This window comes from Benincasa hispida, chromosome 2 (assembly GCF_009727055.1).
Source record: "Benincasa hispida cultivar B227 chromosome 2, ASM972705v1, whole genome shotgun sequence".
Taxonomy (NCBI): Eukaryota; Viridiplantae; Streptophyta; class Magnoliopsida; order Cucurbitales; family Cucurbitaceae; genus Benincasa; species Benincasa hispida.
Window position 1 is genome coordinate 51,548,469 of NC_052350.1, and position 7,934 is coordinate 51,556,402.

Below are 7,934 nucleotides of genomic sequence, written 5' to 3' on the forward strand. Positions count from 1 at the left end.
TTATATATAACTATAGAGGCATAACGGTTATTGGCCCAGCTGTACTTACGAGTGATTTGTGAAGGGTTATCGCACTGTTGATTGGTTGATATGGACACATAATATATCTACAATAAGGAGAGTTCAGTTGCCAGTCTTTAGTGAAGTACCTGGCAGTTAACGGATGATGGATCCCGTGACTAAAGAGTTTAGTCAGTTATTCACGTACCGTTGGAGCTTCGAGCTACAGGTTCATAAAGTCTCCTTGGTACCTCAATGGATTCAAGTTGAGAATCAGTTCTTGGTGTTGATTTGAAATGTTCAAATTCACAAGAGGTAATTCAATTATATATGATATGATCGGCATGATGTATGAGATACATCAAGTGGAGGATTAATGTAAATGAGATTTACATTAAGTACCGTGAAATAGAAAAGAAGCTATGGTTTATATGTTTCGTAAGATGAAATATTAAAACTATAGGTTATAAATATAGTATGGTAAGTTGGTTATCATATATATTTATAATAATATTAATTATTGGATAATTATCTCTTTTTCTCTAATAACCAATTGACTGGGAGGTTATTGGTAGTTTCATAGTAACCGTGTGATAAAAGGAAAAATGGTTTCCTAAATTTGGTAGTTGATGATTGAGATTTTCTATTCTCGACAAATTACTCATGATGGTTGTCAAGTAAATACGATTTACTAAACGACAGCTGAAGAGAGACTAAACGATCATGGAGTGACTTTACACGATAGTCACTCAGCTAGCCGATTAGCTAAATGATCGCAGAGCTTTTGCTAAATGATCGTGGAGCTTCTTTTAAACGATTGGACATCATATATACAATAGAGCTTGTCATTTGCCACTTGCTCAATCGTTTACACGATTGTTCCTCCGGTTTCTTCTTCTTACCAAGTCCACACAGAGCCCACCCTTCTGGATTCTCACACCGAGAATACCAAGGTAGCCATTGTGGTGGTACAGTACTCAACTCGACATTGTCGAGGTTTATTGTTTAGCGCATTAGAACAATTGATTTTTGTATTTTTGTGTAGAATATGCATTAACGCAATGCAAAGATTGCGATCATAGGAATTCATTGGTCGAGCGCAACTTCATCGCAAGGCTTTGCGTTGATCATGCTCGCAAACATTCACCCAAGAAGGATTGCCACAACTTGGTCAGCATAACATAGTGGGCACATCTGGGTGAAAGGCCAATTAAGAGCGATGGGACGAAAAGCTGATGACAGTCAAATCCAAATTAAGTTGACAGCCGATAACGGTCACAAAGTACATTCGCCTTATTGGTGATAATTATTCGGTGCATCAGTCAGGAATTAAAGTTGTCCCATCTGTATAACCAGGAGAGAGAAACCCCTTTCATCATGGATGCTCTATAAATAACAAGGGCATTCTTCAGAGAAGGGATTAACCAGTTGATTAGTTCACGCTTCTGTTCATAGTTTCCTTTCCATTTTAAGGCGGATCAAGAAAAGAGTGGTGGCGCCGGAGATCGCTCAGGGCAAATCGAGAGAGAACCTTGGGGCGTAGGAGCAGAGAGCGAGTCGATTCTCGCGAGAGCGAGATTATATTTTGAGCACGAGTAGAAACAATGTAAACGTCTGGCAGTAAGAGATTGCTACCAGGATTTTTATTCTATACTTGCATTGTTATTCTGTACTTCATCTTCATACCTATACAATGAAAGTTCTATTTCTACATCTGTTAACTTTCTTAATATGCAGGAGTAGCTAAACTAGTCGAATGGGTTGAGAAGAACTAAGCTAACATGACCTAGGAAGTTCTTTGCTTGCGATTGTCTTGTTTTATGTTGTGCAAAATACCCTTTAGAGTTACTCGAGAGAGAGTCTAAAGAAAGAACCTAATGTCTCGAGAGAGGTAGATTAGAATCTGGACTCGATAGAGCAAGATTAGAACTGCATAAACAAGAGATAGGGACTTAGAGATAAGCTATGTTTGTCAACCTGCATTGCATGCATCCTAGAGATGGGAATGCTATTATGTGGTTGCATATTTATGTGGATGTCATGTTGTCATCGCATAAATAGAAATAGAGGTTTATGGTAGACCCTGTAGACTTATTGCATATATCGCATGCGTTCTAGCCTTAGAAGCCGTGGTATTCGCACCGAGAGGTGGTTTACTGTTGTATGTATGTTGCATGATCGCATAGCATGAACGCATTCTAGGGAGTGTTAGTCGAAACCCTTCTCAACCCGTTCACCGCATATTCATCACAACGAGACTCCGGGAGAATTAGGACATCAATCCCAATAATTTGATCAAAAAGTATGTTTATTCAATCATCGTACCTCCACTTTGTGACTATAAAGATGCATTAGGTTATACATGGATTAGGTACAAAAATTTTGTAGCATCAACTTTTCCTGTTGAAATTTGAGTTAATGTAATGGAAGCATCCCACAAAGTATCAGGGTTATTGGGAAAAATGATGGTTTTGAGATGCTATCATTTGTTTACACATCAACTGGGGTAGTCTGCCTTTATTTAGTATGTACAGGGTGAAGCCAGTTTTTCCCATCGAAGATTCATTGTCATTCGTCTAAATATAACTACATTGGAAGACGCGGATTACATTGCAGGACATCTAATATTCGTCATCGTTGCTCGAAAAAAAGAATAACTTTTAAAAGAGTCCTCCCTTTATTTAATATATAGGTTGAAACTAGCTTTCCCCATCCAAGTTTATGCGTCATCCGCTTGAGTAGGATTGCTTTGCAGACCATGAAATGTTCGCGTAAGAGAATCAATTTCGAAGAGGATCCTCCCATTTTATTAAAGACTATCAAGGATGATTATGTAGGAAATTATTTTTAAAAAAATCTTTAAAGATTTAAGAACTTTGGCCTTTTAAGGTTATTAAGATCTAATTTACAAAGATCATTTTGTCTTTTATGGATCCACTTCTTTACCATCGGTCGCAAGAACAAGATATACTATTTTATTTGGCAAGTAATTACGCTAAGAAGATTTTCAAGGCAACTTAGAAGTCAGATTATATCTCAAGTTTTTAGTACCCAATTGCTAGTTTTTGTGGAAAACTATATGAGCTTTTTTGTATGCTTTCACTTGTTTTCTTCTTTTGAAAAGAATCTAGAAAATGATAAAAAAAAAATTATTAAATTAAGCATAGTTTAGCAAGCATATACATGCATATATACGTTCATAAGTGACATCTTTTTGCTATGATGACTTGCTGCTATGTCGTTTATTTATCCCTGGCCTCCAACGTTTTTATCTTGTCATGAGGCACTTTTTTATTCCTGGCCCTTGACACTATAATACGTTTGAAGTATTTTTCTTGACAAAATAGTGGCTATACCTTCGTCCACCTTCTAATTTTACAAGGATGTATGAAAGGGATCATGTTCTAGCCACCTATTTTTGTCCAACCTTATTTAAAATATTGGACTAATTTTGTTTTAATTTTGCTAATTTTAATTTTGTGATTATCCACTTTTTTTTTAAGCTTGTTTTACTTTTTTCTAATTTATGTATAAGTAACTAATTGGGTTAGTTAGAGTAACTAGTTTGGTCGAAAAACATAAAAAAAACAAAAGGTGAAATTTTGAATTAGGTTTTATTTTCACAAAAGCCTAGGGAGACAATGAGCAAAAACCAGTGAGTGTGCACAAAAATCAGCCCAAAATTCTTATGAAAAAAATCAAAAATTCGAAAAAGTCTAGAACACTAAGAGATGTCTAGCTTCGTTGGAGGTTGCACTTGGTAGGACATTTGTTCCAAAGATCCGCACCTTAGATAACGAGTAGCTTTGCTTTATGGATTCCAACCTTCAACTTTCTTCTTCTTTCTTAGAGATCTAAAAAACATAGAGAAAGAAAATGTTATAAAGAAAATTTATTTTTATTGCTATTATTTCTTTTTTTATCATGTGATGTCTATTTTTTCATATTGCATTTTGTCTAAGATCTACTATAATATTGTTTTATTTATGTTTATTTTATTTTATTTTCATATAATTTTCCATGGTTTTTCTTTACGTTGTTGTTTGATTCAAAAACAAATGTGAGGTAAAAGAAGAAAAGAATTGAGATTGAAAAAAAGATAGTAACATACCTTGGTGGAGTGAGAAAACTTTTTGCTGTGTTCCAAAAGAAGTTTGTTTTAAAGAGGAAGAAGAGTTTTATAGAGGAAAATACTTTTTAGATTGAGAATAAATGATTTGTTAAACAGATTTTATTTTATTTTAATTTAAAAATAAGGAAATTAATGTTTATTATTATTATTATTATTGAAACAAAAGGTGAGATGTGATTCATCTTTTTTACTTTTTTTGAAGATAACTTTTTTTTTTTAACTTTTACTTTATATTATATATATTATTAATATTATAATAATAAATAGATGTTTATTACTTAGTGTCCCAAAAGTTATGTATCACCCTTCATGTTGTCCATGTGCCTTGTATTTATTATGTTTGGTGTCCATTAAGCCACTTTGCCTATAAATAGTGGCATTTTGTGGATCTTAAAAATATACACATACATTGGTGAGAATTCTACTCCAAATTCCACTAAATTTTTTATTATTCAATTTTATGTTTTTAGTTATTTTATGATTCTGTTTTTTTTATTATTATATTATATTTTCTCCATATTTGTGTTCCCGTTGTGCTCCTCAATCTCATAACACGAGCTCCTATCGTTTTTCCTGCTAAAGGTAGGTCCTAAAGGTATGTCCGTTTTTCCCTCTTCGTTATAATTAATAAATTTAATGTTATTTTACATATTCAATATCTATTAAATTTCTGACATAAGTATAATATTTTATGATAGTGCTATCATGACAAATTTCACAAAATTAGAATTTGTCGCTCTTAATATTAATGGCAATAATTATTTGTCATGGGCACTTGATGCCGAACTCCATCTAGATGCTATAAATCTTGGGGGAGACTATTAAAGAAGGAAATACGACATCCAGTCAGGACAAAACAAAAGCTATGATTTTCCTTCGTCATCATCTCCGCGAATGATTGAAAATAGAGTATCTTGCAATAAAAGATCCTCGTATCTTGTGGAAAAATCTAAATGAGAGGTATGATCATAAAAATAAAAAATAAAAAACAGTTATTCTTTCTAAAGCTCATTATGAGTGGATGCACTTGAGGTTACAAGATTTCAAATCAGTAAGTAGTTATAACTCCGCATTATTTAAAATCAGTTCTAAGTTGTTGTTATGCGGAGAAAATATTATTGATGTCGATATGTTAGAGAAGACATTTTCTACATTTCATGTCTCGAATATGCTCTTGCAGTAGCAATATCGAGATAAATGTTTTAAACAGTATTCTGAGTTAATTTCATGTCTTCTCGTGGCCGAACAAAATAACGAGTTATTGATGAAAAATCATGAATCTTGACCAACTGGAATGACACCATTCCCAGAAGTGAATGCTGTGAGTTTTAATAATAATCGCGGTCGAGGTCGTGACCGTGACAGAGGAAGAAATTTTTTTTTTTTTTGTGGTCGTTTTAATCATTCAAATTTCAAAAGAACCACACAAAATGATGATCACAGAGGAAAAACTCCACAAGATAAGTGTTCAAAAGTGTTGAAAATAAATGCTTCAGATGTGGAATGACTGGGCACTGGTCACATACCTATCGTACGTCAAAACACTTAGTTGACCTCTATCAAGCCTCCCTGAAGGAAAAAGAGAAAAATGTGGAAGCAAATTTTGCATACCAGGATAATGATATATTTGACCTATCCTATATGACAAATTTGGATGTGGCAGACTTCTTTGAATCTCCTGAAAAGAAAATTTGCGCAGTTGATAGAACATCAAGTGTTTCTTTAGATTTTGAGAATATCTAAACTTAGTTTTATTGTTTTCTTTTACCTATCTTCATTTTTTTAAGTAACTTTTATATATTTTTAGTGTTTTTTTTTTAGTGTAATTATTTTCTTTTAATGAAGCAACTTGGATCATTTTCATATGTTAGATGATTAAAAAATGAGTAAAGAAGATCTATGTCTAGCAGACAGTGCAACTACACATACAATACTTATAAAAAAAAATACTTTTACAAATTGACAATACTGAAAGTAAAAGTAAATATAATATCAGGTTCTGCAAACTGGATCGAAGGTTTTAGAAAAGCAAATATTATTTTTCCTAGAGGAACAAAATTTACAATTGACAATGCATTGTTCTCTAGTCGATCAAAGAGAAAATTTTTAAGTTTTAAAGATATACGTTACAATGGTTATCATATTGAGACTGATAGTAAGAATAATGTGGAATATCTATATATCATATCCACTGTTGCAAATGAAAAACGTATATTAGAAGAGTTGTCTGCTTTATCTTCTGGATTGTATTATATTCATATACGAGTAATTGAAACATATGCAACAATGAACCTGAAGTTCATAAATCCAGACATATTTACAATTTGGCATGACCGATTGGGTCATCCAAGATCTATAATGATGAAGAGAATTATTGAGAATTCAAATGGGCACCCATTGAAGAACCAGAAGATTCTTCAATCTAATGAATTATCATGTAATGCTTGCTCTCAAGGAAAATTAATAATTAGACCATCACTAACTAAAGTGGGGACTGAATCACCTGCATTTTTAGAACGAAATCATGGCGATATATGTGGACCCATTAACCCACCAAGTGGACCATTTAGATATTTTATGGTATTAATAGATGCATCCAACACATGGTCACATATATGCTTATTATCAAGTTTTGAAATCTTGCATTTGCAAGATTGCTTGCTCAAATAATTAGGTTAAAAGCACAATTTCTTGATTATACAATTAAACCATTTGTCTTGATAATTTTGGTAAATTTACATCTCAAGCTTTTGATAATTATTATATATCATTTGGGATAAATGTTGAACATCCTGTAGCTCATGTTCATACACAAAATAGTTTAGCATAATTGTTTATAAAATGTTTACAATTAATTGCAAGACCATTACTTATGAAAGCTAAGCTTCATCTATATAGGGACATGTTATTTTGCATGCAACATCACTTGTACGCATTAGGCCAGTAACTTATCATAAGTACTCGCCAATACAATTAGCATATGGACAAAGCACATCCATTAAATATTCCAATGGAAGTCTGTTCATTGGATATAAAGAAAGATATATTTTGACCTCGAGAAGATAATAAAAAACTTCTTGGTCCTGAAGTACCATATCTTAGTGCAATTGGTGCACTTATGTATCTTGCTAATAATACAAGACCAGAAAAAGACATTGAAATGGAATTAAGCATATACACTGTTATCTTCGAATCTTCGAGGAACAATCGATATGGGTTTTTTTTATTCAAATAAATCAAATTTTAATCTAATTGTTATACAGATTATGGATATTTATCTGATCCACACAAAGCTAGATCTCAAACAGGTTATTTGTTCACATGTGGAGGAACGGCTATATCATGGTGATCGGTGAAACGGAATATAACGGTCACTTCCTCAAATCATGTTGAAATTCTTCAATTCACGAGGCTAGTCGAGAATGTGTATGACTAAGGTCAATGACTCAACACATTCGTGAAACGTATGACTTGTCTTCTAATAAGAATCTTTCAACAATATTATACGAAGACAACACAGCTGCAAGGAGGATATATTAAAAGAGATAGAACAAAGCATATTTCACCGAAGCTTTTCTACACTCCTGATCTTGAAGAAAATGGCGACATCACTATATAACAAATTTGTCCGAAGAATAACCTAGCAGACTTATTTACAAATGCATTACCAACCACAACTTTTGAAAAATTGGTGCACAACATTGAAATGCGGCGACTCAAGATCTTAAGTGATGTTTTCATGAGGGGGGATAAATATGTTGTATTTTTTTAGGAGTGTGTATTATATGAAATATGTACTATT